We start from the raw sequence: 13,940 nt of genomic DNA on the forward strand, positions 1-13,940 counted from the left end.
ATGTATAAAATAAATTACAGGGAGTTCTCTGGCCAGTGGTTAAGACTTGGTGTTTTCACTGCTATGGGCCCAGGTTCAATCCGTTTTCAGGGAACTAAGATCCCACAAGCCATAGAGTGTGGGGAAAAAAAATTAGAAGGATATATTGTACAACACAGGAAATATAGCCAATATTTTACAATAATTATAATGGAGTATAACCTTTAAAAAGTGTGAATCACTTTATTACTCAACTGTAACTCACATAATATTATACATCAACTATGCATGTGCATGCATGCTAAGTCGCTTCAGTCATGTCTGACTCCTTGCAACCCTATGGGCTGTAGCCCACCAGGCTCCCCATCAACTATACTCCAATGAAATTTTTTAAAAACTTAAAGCCAAATATATAGTTGTCCCTCAGTACTGTTGATGAAAAAGTTAACCAATAGTCAATCTAAGGAAAATGGACTTTCCTGGTGGTCCAGAGGTTAAGAATCTACCTTGCAATGCAGGGGACACAGGTTCAATCCCTGGTTGAGAAACTAAAGTCCCATATGGTGCTGGGCAACTATGCCCATGTGCTGCAACTAGAGAAGCCAGCGCCCTGCAACAAGCAGCCCACACACCACAGAGAGTCCTCATGCTGCAGCTAAGTCCTGATGCAGCCAAATAAATAAACGACTTAAAAAAAAAATTCAATCTACAGGCACCACAGGGAGCTCACCTTTGTGCTCTGTGATGACCTAGAGGGGTGGGATGAGGCAGGAGTGGAAAGGGAGGCTCAAGAGGGAGGGGACATGTGTGTACTTATAGCTGATTCATGTTGTTGTACAGCAAACCAACACAACATTGTGAATTAAGTGAAAGTCACTCAGTTGTCTCAGAGGTTAAAGTGTCTGCCTGGAATGTGGGAGACCTGGGTTCGATCCCTGGGTGGGGAAGATCCCCTGGAGAAAGAAATGGCAACCTACTCCAGTATTCTTGCCTGGAGAATCCCATGGAGGCAGGAGCCTGGTAGGCTACAGTCCATGGGGTTGCAAAGAGTCGGACACGACTGATCGACCTCACTTTCGCTTTCACTTTCACTTTCTTTCACTCAGTTATGTCCGATTCTTTGCTACCCCATGGACTATACAGTACATGGAATTCTCCAGGCCAGAATACTGGAGTGGGTAGCCAGTCCCTTCTCCAGGGGATCTTTCCAAACCAGGGATCGAACCCAGGTTTCCTGAATTGCAGGTGGATTCTTTACTAGCTAAGCCACCAGAGAAGCCCATTGTAAAGACATTGTAAACACAACATTGTAAAGCAATTATCCTCCAGTTTAAAAAAAAAGTCAGTCTAAGAAAGAAATGGAAAATTTTACTAGAGCCAACCTGAGGATTATAGTCTGGGAGACAGTCTTTTAGAAAGCTGTGAGTACTATTCTCCCCTTGGAAGTCAAAGCACAGTTGTAGAAGTTCTTGAGACAAATGACATATCATGGACTGTTTACACAATCCAGACCTACAGGTACAAAGTAGTAGGTCCTGGGTGGTGTTGACCCCTTGCAAGATTAAGAAGGAAGGTTATCTCCTAAGAATTCTCTGAAGAATTGATGCTTTTGAACTGTGGTGTTGGAGAAGATTCTTGAGTCCCTTGGACTGCAAGGAGATCCAACCAGTCCATTCTAAAGGAAACCAGTCCTGAGTATTTATTGGAAGGACTGATGCTGAAGCTGAAACTCCAATACTTTGGCTACCTGCGAACAACTGACTCACTGGAAAAGACCCTGATGCTGGGAAAGATTGAAGGTGGGAGGAGAAGGGGACGACAGAGGATGAGATGGTTGGATGGTATCACCGACTCAATGGACATGAGTTTGAGTAAACTCTGGGAGTTGGTGATGGACAGGGAGGCCTGGAGTGCTGCAGTCCATGGGGTCGCAAAGAGTCAGATACCACTGAGTGACTGAACTGAGCTATCTCCTAAGGAATAGTGACTCTTGAAAGAAAGTAAAAGTGAAAGTTGCTCAGTGGTGTCCGACTCTTTGCAACCCTGTGGACTATACAGTCCATGGAATTCTCCAGGCCAGAACACTGGAGTGGGTGGCCTTTCCCTTCTCCAAGTAATCTTCCCAACACAGGGATCGAACGTGGTTCTCCACATTGCAGGCAAAGTCTTTACCATCTGAGCCACCAGGGAATTCCTATGTAGATGCATAGTACACAGTAAAGGGGAGGGAGGAGGCCCAAACAGGCAAAGAAAATTTTTGTTTAAATTTTCTTGTCTTGCCATTGAATTTCATTTCATCAGTATCCAGAGGGGATTGGCTCCAGGATCCCACCCCACCCCACCCACCCAGAGGATTCATCCACAGATACTCAAGTACATTATATAAAATGGCATGGTATTTGCATTTAACATTCTCCCTTATATTTTCTGTTCGGCTGCACTAGCAGCTTGTCAGATCTTATTTCCCGGAACAGGGATTGAATACACACTCTCTCCAATGAAAACTCAGAGTCCTAACTACTGGACAACCAGAGAATTCCCACTCCTGTGTACTTTAACTTACCTCCAGATTATTTATAATACCTAATACAATTTAAAGCTATGTAAACAGTTGCTGGTGTCCAGAAAATTCAAGTTTTGGTTTTTGGAAGTTGGTGGAATTTTTTTTTTTTTCCTGAGTGTTTTCCATCCTCCCTTGGTTGAATCTGCAGATGGGAATGCACAAATACAGAGGGCTAGAAGACCATCTGTACTTGAGCCCTGGTTCCTGGAAGAAAGCTAATAAAATCTCTGTATTTATCTCAGTGGTAGGATTGTCTGTCTTTTGTTATTCACAATAAGCCCTTTCTCTCCTACCTTAGGGCTTCCCTGTAGCTCAGATGGTAAAGAATCTGCCTGCAAAGCAGGAGACCCGGATTCGATCCCCAGGTTGGGAAAATCCCCTGGAGAAGAGAATGGCAATCCACTCCAGTATTCTTGCCTGGAGAATCCCATGGACAGAGAAGCCTGGCAAGCTACAGGCCAAGGGATTACAAACAGTCGGACACGACTGAGCAACAACGACGACGACGACGACTACTGTCTCCCACCTTAGTTGTGCTGCTGGTTAACCTGGGGAGGCTTCCTACACAGGCTCAGTACTGGACTGCTGATCAGGAAGTCCCAGTGATTAGAGGGTTTCAGTCCTGCCCACTGACCTCAGGGAAGATTTATGAGCTTCTGGTCCGGAAGGCGGCATACCATAGTTCTATTCCTACACTCAGGATCCTTCCAGACCTTGCCCTGTGTACCTCTTCATCTGGCTGCTCATCTGTATTCTTTATAATATCCTTTACAATAAACTGAGAAACATAAATAAATATTTCCCTGACTCCTGTGACCTGTTTTAACAAATGAAGAAGAAAATGAGATGGTTGGATGGCATCACCAACTCAACAGACACAAGTTTAAGCTAACTCCTGGAGACAGTGGACAGGGAAGCCTAGCATGCTTCAATCCATGGGGTCGCAAAGAGTCGAATATAACTGAGCAACTGAACAACAAATCCAGACCTTGACAAGACAAAGAGATATTAGTCTGCCTTCTTCTCAGTCAGCCAGTTTTCTGAATAAACTCATATTCCTTGCCCCAATACCTCATCTCTCTTGATTAGTTGGCCTGTTGTGCAGTGAGCAGACAGTCCTTGGACTCAATAACACATGGGGTTGAAAATGAGTTGGACACAACTTAGGGACTAAACAACAACAACAAAAATCTCTGCATATAAGTTAATATCAACTAAAAAAGGATGCACAAGATGAGAGTTGCTAGTTAGGTTTTACCTGAGGCAAAATGAGGACTGCAGTCTGGGAGACAGTCCTAGCTAACACCTTTCAGATAGCTCTGGGAAACTGTTCCAAAAAGGGGAAGGTCAGTACATATGATTTTGATGAAGCAGGGGTTTAATGCAGCCAAGCACTTATTTTACAAAAGGTTTTCTGCTGGTTGGTCATGAGGAACTGATGCCACCATGAAGGGATTTAGTGTGCTTTTCTAGATATGAGGAGGTGCAAGGATTCGGATCATGAAAATCAGCTCCTGAAAATATTTATCTGAAGACCTGTTCCACCAGTTTCCCTGGGGCACAGAGTGCCTCATTCTTCACCCTGAACTCCTTTCAGGACATGTCAAAGGTCAACAGCTGCAGCAGCACAGGGTTCAATCTCCGCAGAAGCAGGTGGCAAATGCCCTTGTAGTTGTTGTTCAGTCACTGGCAAATGCCTTTGGCAAGAGCCAATTTGTAGTCGACATTAAATAAGCACAGTGATAATATACAGCCTTGACATACCCCTTTCCTGATTTTGAACCAGTCAGTTGTTCCACACCCAGTTCTAACTCTGCTTCTTGACCCACATACAGGTTTCTCCAGAGACAAGTAAGGTGGTCTGGAACTCCCATCTCTTTAAGAATTTTCCACAGTTGTGTTCCACACGGTCAAAGACCTTAGCATAGTCAATGAAAAATAAGTAGATGTTTTTCTGAAACTCCTTTGCTTTCTCCAGGATCCAACATGTTGGCAATTTGATCTCTGGTTCCTCTGTCTTTTTGAAGCCCAGCTTGTAGATCTGGAAGTTCCCGGTTAACATACTACTGAAGCCTGGTTTAAAGGATTTTGAGCATGACCTTGCTAGCATATGAAATGGGTGCAATTGTACAGTATTGTTTGAACATTCTTTGGCAGTGCCCTTCTTTGGGACTGGAATGAAAATTGACCTTTTCCAGTCTTGTGGAAATTGCTTAGTTTTGCATATTTGCTGACATATTGAGTGCAGCACTTTAACAGCAAACAAAATAATATCTTGGAGTTATTCTGCGGGAACTAGGATCCCTACCCAGGTAGAGGATGGTAACTTCAGGCTGAGCCCAAGATCCTTGGAGCACTGCCCTCTTACCTCACCACCAACTAATCAGAAGAAAGTCACACATCCTGCAGCCCTCACTCCAAATTTTGCCTTTAAAAAAAAAAAAAAAAAACCTTTCTGCAAATACTATGGGAGAGTTTAGAGTTTTAGAGCATGAGCCATCTGTTCTCTCTTCTTGGTCCTGCAATAAGCCTTTTTCTGCTCAAAAGGCTGATGTTCCGGTTTGTTTGTTCTCACTGTGCGTCCGGCACATGAACTGTTCTATAACACATTCACATTTTACAGAGAGCTAGTTGTTAAACATTTTGCCAGCTCACTCATCAGGGGAAAAAAGACAAATAAGCAGACGTAATATAATGTAAGTTCTTAAGGACTAGGAAGAAATAATAAACAGAGTCTGGAGTCAGAATGTCAGGGAATATGCTATTTGAATGGGCAGTCAGGGAAGTTCTCTATAATTAGATAACAGCTGAGCAGAGACCTGAATGAACTGAGGAAATGAGCCATGCGAAGAGCATCTCAAGTAGAGAAACCAGCAAGGACCAGGCTGTGAGAAGGGAATATGCTTGTGTCATCAGGGAACAGTAAAGAGGCTGGTTTGGCTGGAGCCCAGTAAATCAGTGGGGAACAGTAGATTGAGATCCAAAAAGGCCAGTGGTAGGGACTGAGGCTAAGTCTATCCTGAGAGATGGTAAGTATTGGAGAGTTTTACAGAGTTGTGTCATGATCTGAATTTACATGACTAAGGATGGCTCAGGTAGCTGCGTGAACAGCCTGTAGAGAGAACAGAGGAGCTTGGCAAGATAAGGAAACAGAGACCAGTCAGAATGCAAGAGATGATGTGGCTTGGACTAAGAAGGCAGCAGTGGAGTTGATGAGAAGCAATTCAATGTTGGATATATTTTGAAAACCTACCTGACAAGAAACACTATGGATGTGGGGTGTGAGAGAAGGAGATGAGTGAAGGATGACTATAAGGTTTTCGGCCTGAGCAGCTGAAAGACTGAAATCCTATGTACTTGAAAGAAATCAGAAAGTGGTTGGGGAAGGGCAGGTTGGAAGCTGTGGTGGATATTTTATTGGTTAGAGGCTTGAGTGAACTTTCTGGAATGATGAGAATGATCTATGTCTCATTTTGAGTTGTGGTTGCCTGGGGATATATACTGTAAAAACTTAACTGTTAGTATCTCTGCATTTTATTTATAGAAATTATTCCTAAATACACACACACACACACACACCCCAGAAATGATCTTTATTGATATGGGGAAGACTTAAGAACAAAGGAGTTTACTTTAAAGGTTACACATGAGAGAGAATAGGATCCATCTGGAAACTAGTTTACATCCAAGGCTGTTTGGGGGGTGATCCTTCTGTCTTTCTCATCGGGGGCGGGGCGGGGGGAGACTCTGCATCTCCCTGTGCCTCTGGATCTTCATCACTTTCTTGGAGCTACTCTCCACTTGTGGTATGTGGACTTCTCATTGCAGTAGGTTCTCTAGCTGTGGAGCACAGGCTGTGTGGTGTGTGAGCTTCAGTAGTTGCCGCATGCAGACTGAGTAGTTGTGGCTTGCAGGCCCTAGAGCATGGGCTCAGTAGTTGTGGCACACGGGCTTAGTTGCCCCACAGCATATGGAATCTTCCCTGACTGGGGACCAAACCCATGTCCTCTGCTTTAGCCAGTGAACTCCTAACCACTGGACCACTACGGAAGTCCCTGCATCACTTTCTTAAGCCATAACAATTAACAAAACAAGCTGATTGTAACATTTGCCGATTTCTGCTACAGGAATATTACCCCCATCATTCAAGCCTCAGAGTTTGTCAGGCTACAGCAAGCTATGTCATCATCCTGGGGGTGGTAGCCTGAAGTAGCAGAGAACATAGACTTCAGTGCAAGCAAGTCCTTTGCCTCTCTGGGCCTGTTTTCTCATCTGTAAAATGAGAAGGTGATGATACTAATACTGCCTCCATAGAGTTGTGATGAGGATTAAAAAAGTTAATATGCAGCATTTTGTACCTTTTAATTGGTATTATCTCTGCTGGCTTCCCCGGTGGCTCAGATGGTAAAGAATCTGCCTGCAATGCAGGAGACAGGGATTTGATCACTGGGTTGGGAAGATCCCCTGGAGGAGGAAACGGCAACCCATTCCAGTATTCTTGCCTGAAGAATACCCATGGACAAAGGAGCCTAATGAGCTCCGGTCCACGGGGTCGCAAAGAATTGGACATAATCGAGTGACTAACTCAATGCTGCTGCTAATTTACTGTGTGTCCTTGGGCAAGACCCTTCCTCTTCCAGGATCTTAGTTCCTGTATTTGTAAAACATAGAGGTTTTAGTATAAATAATCTTTGAAGCCCTTCCAGCTCTAGAAATCTTAGGACTTTCTATGACTCCAGTTAAAGAGAAATTTCAGCCTTCCTCTCTGGTTTTCAAGTACTTTTCCTGAAATCACAGGTACAAGCCATCCAAGGGGTACAAAAGACAGCCAGGTAGATTCCACAGTGGACTCAGTCCAAAGTATAAAGTTAAAATTGTCAGTCTGGGTCTCAGTCTGGGAAAACTTCTCCAGAGCCCGAAGTTTCCAGCACTGGGACGCTCCCTGTGACTGGCAGCTCCAGGTGCTGGTCAGTTTCAACCGCTTCATTTGGATGCCTGCCAGAAGCCTTCCTTCACGAACTTTCGATTCTCCCCAGCTAAGTAGGTGCTGAGGAGAATACCTTTTTTTCCTTTCCTTTTCTTTGTTTTATTGGAGAGAAAGAGAAATAAAAAGAAGAAAACAAATACAGAGAGAGAGACTAGATTAATAGAAACAGAGATTGAGGAAAAGAAAAAAACATCAAGAGAAAAAGATTTTTCCTACATTTTTTAACAAGAGAAAACAAATACAAACAGGGCTGAAGATGAACTAGGAGCAGACTCTGACCACGTGCTAGAGAATTTCTTGGAAAGGACCATGTTTAAAATAGACACACATGCAGCACAGATAGAGGTATTTCTTCCTTTCCTTTTAAAATATTCCTTTCCTTTCCAAAATAAAAAAAAAAAATTATTTTGCTGCCTTGGGTCTTAGTTGCAGCACGCAGACTCTCCTGCTGTGGTGCATGGGTTCAGTAGTTGCCAATCATGGGGCTTAGTTGCCCTGAGTCATGTCGGGGCTCAGTTCCCTGACCAGGAATCAAACCCATGTCCCCTGCATTGGCAGGCAGAGTCTTAACTTTTGGACCATCAGGGAAATCCCTGGAGGTATTCTTTGCCTTTTCCCACCAATTCTTAACTCTGAGGTAACCTCTGTAACTCCTACATCCAGATGCCCAATGGAATAATTCTACATATTTTTCCATTCAGGCCCATGAGTCTCCTGGTTAAATTCTGTAGGAGCTACACGTATCACCTTGGAACTGAAGAGTCTAAAAGCTGAAAATGATCTCAGCGCACCCTTTCCCTCCCTGCAGTGCTTTACAAAGGAGGAAACCGAGGCTCAGGAAGGCTGAGTAACTTAAGGTCCCAGAGATAAGTGACAGAGCCAGGCTAGATGGTAATTCATATTTCTCAGCGGCACTTGCCCTGTCTATCAGGGTCCCAGCATGAGACAAAGGATAATCCCCAGGCCAGTGACAGAGGTAAATTTTATCATTATGGGACCTGAGGAGACAATTCTTAAAATTCTTAAAGAGATGGGAATACTAGACCACTTTACCTGCTTCCTGTGAAATCTGTATGCTGGTCAAGAAGCAACAGTTAGAACTGGACATGGAACAACAGACTGGTTCCAAATTGGGAAAGGAATATGTCAAGGCTGTATATTGTCACCCTGCTTATTTAACTTCTATGCAGAGTACATCATGTGAGATGCTGGGCTGGATGAAGCACAAGCTGGAATCAAGATTGCTGGGAGAAATATCAATAACCTCAGATATGCAGATGACACCACCCTTATGGCAGAAAGTGAAGAGGAACTGAGAAGCCTCTTGAAAGTGAAAGAAGAGAGTGAAAAAGCTGGCTTAAAACTCAACATTCAAAAAACTAAGATCATGGCATCTAGTCCCATCACTTCATGGCAAATATATGGGGAAACAATGGAAACAGTGAGAGACTTTATTTTCTTGGGCTCCAAAATCACTGCAGATGGTGATTGCAGCCATGAAATTAAAAGATACTTGCTCCTTGGAAGAAAAGCTATGACCAACCTAGACAGCATATTAAAAAGCAGAGACATTGCTTTGCCCACAAAGGTCTGTCTAGTCAAAGCTATGGTTTTTCCAGTAGTCGTGTATGGACTGAAAGTTGGACTATGAAGAAGGCTGAACACCGAAGAATTGATGCTTTTGAACTGTGGTGTTGGAGAAGACTCTTGAGAGTTCCTTGGATTGCAAGGAGATCCAACCAGTCAATCCAAAAGGAAATCAGTCCTAAATATTCATTGGAAGGACTGATGCTGAAGCTGAAGCTCCAATACTTTGGTCACCTGATGTGAAGAACTGACTCACTGGAAAAGACCCTGATGCTGGGCAAGATTGAAGGCAGGAAGAGAAGGGGACAACAGAAGATGAGATAGTTGGATGGCATCACTGACTTGATAGACATGAGTTTGAGCAAGCTCCAGGAGTTGGTGATGGACAGGGAAGCCTGGCGTGCTGCAGTCCATGGGGTTGCAAAGAGTCGAACTCGACTGAGCGACTGAACTGAACTGAGGAGACAATGGGATGGAGAAGAGAGTGTATGGAAAGGTGTCTTCAGACCCTGCTTTTAGAAACGTGGGGTGTGTGATTGTGATGTGGAATAAACAATCTCACATCCCTCTTTCCCCTTCCTTTAGCCTTCATTGGCTGAAACTAACCAGAAGCCAGAGGATAAGGAAGTGTGTTGGTAACAGACCAAACTGGGGCCCTGAACAGGGAGGGTGGAAAGCAGATCTGGAGCTAAAAGAAAGCAACTGTCATCATTTTTTTCTTTTAATCGATATTTTCTTTTGTGTCTGGATTCTTTTTTTAAAAAATTATTTTGTTTATTTATTTTTGGCTGTGCCAAGTCTTTGTTGCTGCATGGGGCTTTTCTTTAGTTGCGGCAAGCAGGGGCTACTCTCCAGTTGCGTTGAGCAGCCTTCTCATTGTGGTGGCTTCTCCTGTTGCAGAGCACAGACTAAATTTAGAGTACATGGGCTTCAGTAGTTGTGGCATGTAAGCTCAGTACATGTTGTGGCTCCCGGGCTCTGGAGCACAGGCCCAATAGCTGTGGTGCACAGGCTTAGTTGATCTGAGGTATATGGGATCTTCCCATGTTCGGGAGCAATGGAACCCATGTCTCCTGCATTGGCTGGTGGATTCTTTACCACTGAGCCAGCAGGGAACCCCAACCTGTCATCATTTTATTTACTGACATTTCAAACAATGCTATTTATGCCCCATAAATTTGCCTTAAAGTGTGCAACACAGCAAGCTGCCAGGAACATAAGATACAACAGGATGCAAGAAAGCTCCAAGTGAGAGCACTTTGCTGTCATATGCTGAGGGAAGCAGAGACTAGATGGGTGGATGGAAGTATCCAGGCACTGCTCTGCTCCTCAGCCCAGTGCTGACTCCACATAGACCTGGGGGAAAACCTTACAACAGCCCAGGCCCTGCCCTCAAGGAATCTGAGTCTAGTCTACAAAGGGTGAGGCCTGACCATAGATGACTCCTCCTGGAGACCTGTGTGATAGTGTCGGGCAGGAAAGACTTCCTGGAGAATCAACAGAGACGCCCACTAGATAAGAGACAGAGAGGGCTGGAGACTGTCCTGGGCTGTGCAAGAAAAGTTTGGTGAAAGCTCAGGGAGACCTAGGGAAACTTCTCCTTCCTCAGAGTAAAGTTACCTCTCCTGATTTCACAGTTACCTTTGATTGTATCTTGTCTCCTCCTCCTCCACCCTGATTCCTCCTTTCCCTGAAGCCAGAGGAGTCTGGGGTGGAGTTAAGACTCTCAGAAGCAAGTCAAGCCAGTTCCTGCAGGCCTGAACATGTCCTGTTGAGGAATAGCCCCTGCAGAAAATGACTGGCCTCAACTGTAGCCACGGTCAGCGACAAACCGTGCAGAAAGAAGGGAAAGACCTCAGAGAAAACACAAGTCAGAATCTGACTCCAAACATTATGACTGTTGTTCACTTGCTCTGTCGTGTCCGACTCTGCGACCCCGTGGACTGCAGCATGCCAGGCTTCCCTGTCCCTCACCATTTCCCGGAGTTTGCCCAGGTTTATGTACATTGAATCAGTGATCCCATCCAACCATCTCATCCTCTGTCGCCCTTTTTGCCTTCTTCCTTCAATCTTTCCCAGCATCAGGGTCTTTTCTAATGAGCCTGCTGTTCACATCAGGTGGCCAAACATAGATGAACCCAAACTGGATCTGTAGAGGGCAAGCTAACGTTCATCAAGCCCTAACCCTGATTAGTTAAAAAACATCTCTTTCCTTGAGACCTTGCTCCAATTCTACCAGCTCAGCTCCTAGTAGAGTTCTTAGAGAAGTTACATCCCATCAATGACTCTAGGAGCCCAGCTTTCAGCTTCTTTCTCCAGGGTTGTTCAGGTCCCCAGCGTCCTAGGGAAAGGCCAAATAATGGCTTCCTTTGGCATAGGCAACGTGGCTAAGCCTCCCTTCTCTCCATGGTTAGACAGGAGGCTGAGCCCAGGAAGGGTAAAGGGGCTCCTGGTTCCTGCTGTGGTAAAGGCCTGGCTAGATGTTTGAAGGCTTGGAGCTTTTTGTCCAAGTTGACTCCAGCTAGTTCACATGCCCCTAGCTGCCCCATAGTCATAATTATCTGGACTTGAGTTTGAGTGAGGGAGGCTGGCCATCTTCCTGAGACTGCAAAATCTCAACAGATGGCTCAGCCTATTAGGAACCCTAAGAATGCTTCACACTTGTGCCCTATTTTAAAGCCCCTTCACATCTCTTATCGCAGAAGTTCCCCATCAGACCAGAGAGATTCAGACAGCCTACAGTCAAATAGCTGGTTTATGACTGGAGACAGGATGCCACTAGGAACATCAATCTTAGACCCAGTGCTCTAAGAGCACTGGAGAATCCAGACTGCCTCCTACCTCATTCCTCCAACGCTCAGTTTATTGAATTTGGAGATTCAATGGCAACATCCTATTTGTTCTTGGCATGGTGAGGTCTATCTGGCTTTAAACCACACACACATACATACTTTTGAGAAATTGTGTGCATATATTTTTGTAAGTTAAATCTATACATAAATGCATAGAGGAGTTTGGTTCAAGGATGGTCACTCTGAAAAGTCCATTATAGAAAATGAAACAAGAAAACCTTCTTTAAGACTTTACATTACAGCCAGCCTACTCCTTCCTCCCCTCTTAAAAAACATGTTTTGTACCTATCTCTGATCACACTCCATATGGAGTTTGCTTATACAGGGATGGTGCCTCCAGAGGTTGGGAAGTAAGTTCTGGCTCCCCCTACCGGGTGTATGATGAATTCATTGGCCCAAAGGAATTACTCAGCCTCTCCAGAAGATTCTGGGGCTTTGGGAATGATGACGTACCTGCATGAGCTTGGAAAGGGAGCAGGGCTCCCTGAGAGGGGTGTGATCACAGAAGACTTCCTAAGAGTTAGGCTCTGAACCACACCTTGAAAGATTTTGGTTGTGAGCAATTTTTTTTTTTGCCTTGCTGCATGGCTTATGGGATCTTAATTTCCACATTAGGGATCGAACCTGTACCCTTTGCATTGGAAGCTCAAAGTCGTAACCACTAGATGGCCAGGGAAGTCTGGTTGTGAGCAGTTTTGACAAGGGAAGTGCTGTGTGAACTGAGAGGGTTGGATGAGTTGGCTGGCCTAAGCAGAAGGTTCATGCCCCAGAAAAAGGAAGTGAGGAATTTCTGTTCTAGGTTTTTTTGAGGAAAGGAGCAATCAATATTCTCTTTCCTCAGGACTTCCCTGGTGGTCCAGTGGCTAAGACTCCATATTCCCAATGCAGGGGGCCTGGGTTTGATCCCTGCTGCAACTAAGAATTCACATAACGCAACTAAAAGGTCTCACATGCTACAACAAAGACTGAAGAGCCCGTGTGCTACACCTAAGACCCAGTGCAGCCAAATAAATTAATAAACATTTAAAAAAATCTCTCTCCTCCTTTATTACTAACTACTTACTCACAACCAGCACATGTTGGGAAAAAAACTGAGGTGTGTTTTATTTCTATTTTATTAAAAACTTTTTATTTATTTATTTTTGGCTGATCTGGGGCTTCGGGCTTTTTCTCCAGTTTCAGAAATCAGAAGCTACTGTCTCCGAAGCTACTCTCTGTTATGGTCGAGGGCTTCTCATTGCAGAGGTTTCTATTATTGTGGAACTGGGGCTCAAGGGCATGCAGGCTCAGGAGTTGGGGCTCCCAGACCCTAGAGCACAGGCTCACTAGTTGCTCCAGTAGCGTGTGGGATCCTCCCATATCAGGGATTGAATCCATGTCTCCTGCACTGGCAGGTAGATTCTTTCCCACTGAGCCACCAGCGAAGCCTGGGAGAGGTGTATCTTAAATGACACTACCAGAAAATACAGATGAGCAAGGGAATAAAAAAAAATCATTAAAACTCTGCTGCCAAAATTCTGAAGGGGGTAATAAAGACCCATGGGCTTCCCAGGTGGCTTTAGCGATCAACAATTCGCCTGCCAATGCAGGAGACAAAAGAGACACGAGTTCTACCCTTGGGTTAGGAAGATCCCCTGGAGTAGGGAACAGCAACCCACTCCAATATTCTTGCCTGGAAAATTCTGTGAACAGAGGAGCCTAGCAGGCTACGGTCCATGGGGCCACCAAGAGTCAGACATGACTGAGCAACTGAGCACACACACCAAGAGATCCACTAGTGATAGTCTAGTGATAACATTTTAGGTTTTTCCTATACTTAAATCTAGATATGTATGAATTTTACAAGAGATGGAAGCTGGCTTATAACTTTCTCAATTAATAATATAGCCTATGTTTTGATTATTCTATGTCATTGCATATAGGTTTACCTGTTATGTACCATTTAAAAAACTTTGTATTATAAAAAAAATCC

Source organism: Bos javanicus, chromosome 8, assembly GCF_032452875.1.
Source record: "Bos javanicus breed banteng chromosome 8, ARS-OSU_banteng_1.0, whole genome shotgun sequence".
Lineage (NCBI taxonomy): Eukaryota > Metazoa > Chordata > Mammalia > Artiodactyla > Bovidae > Bos > Bos javanicus.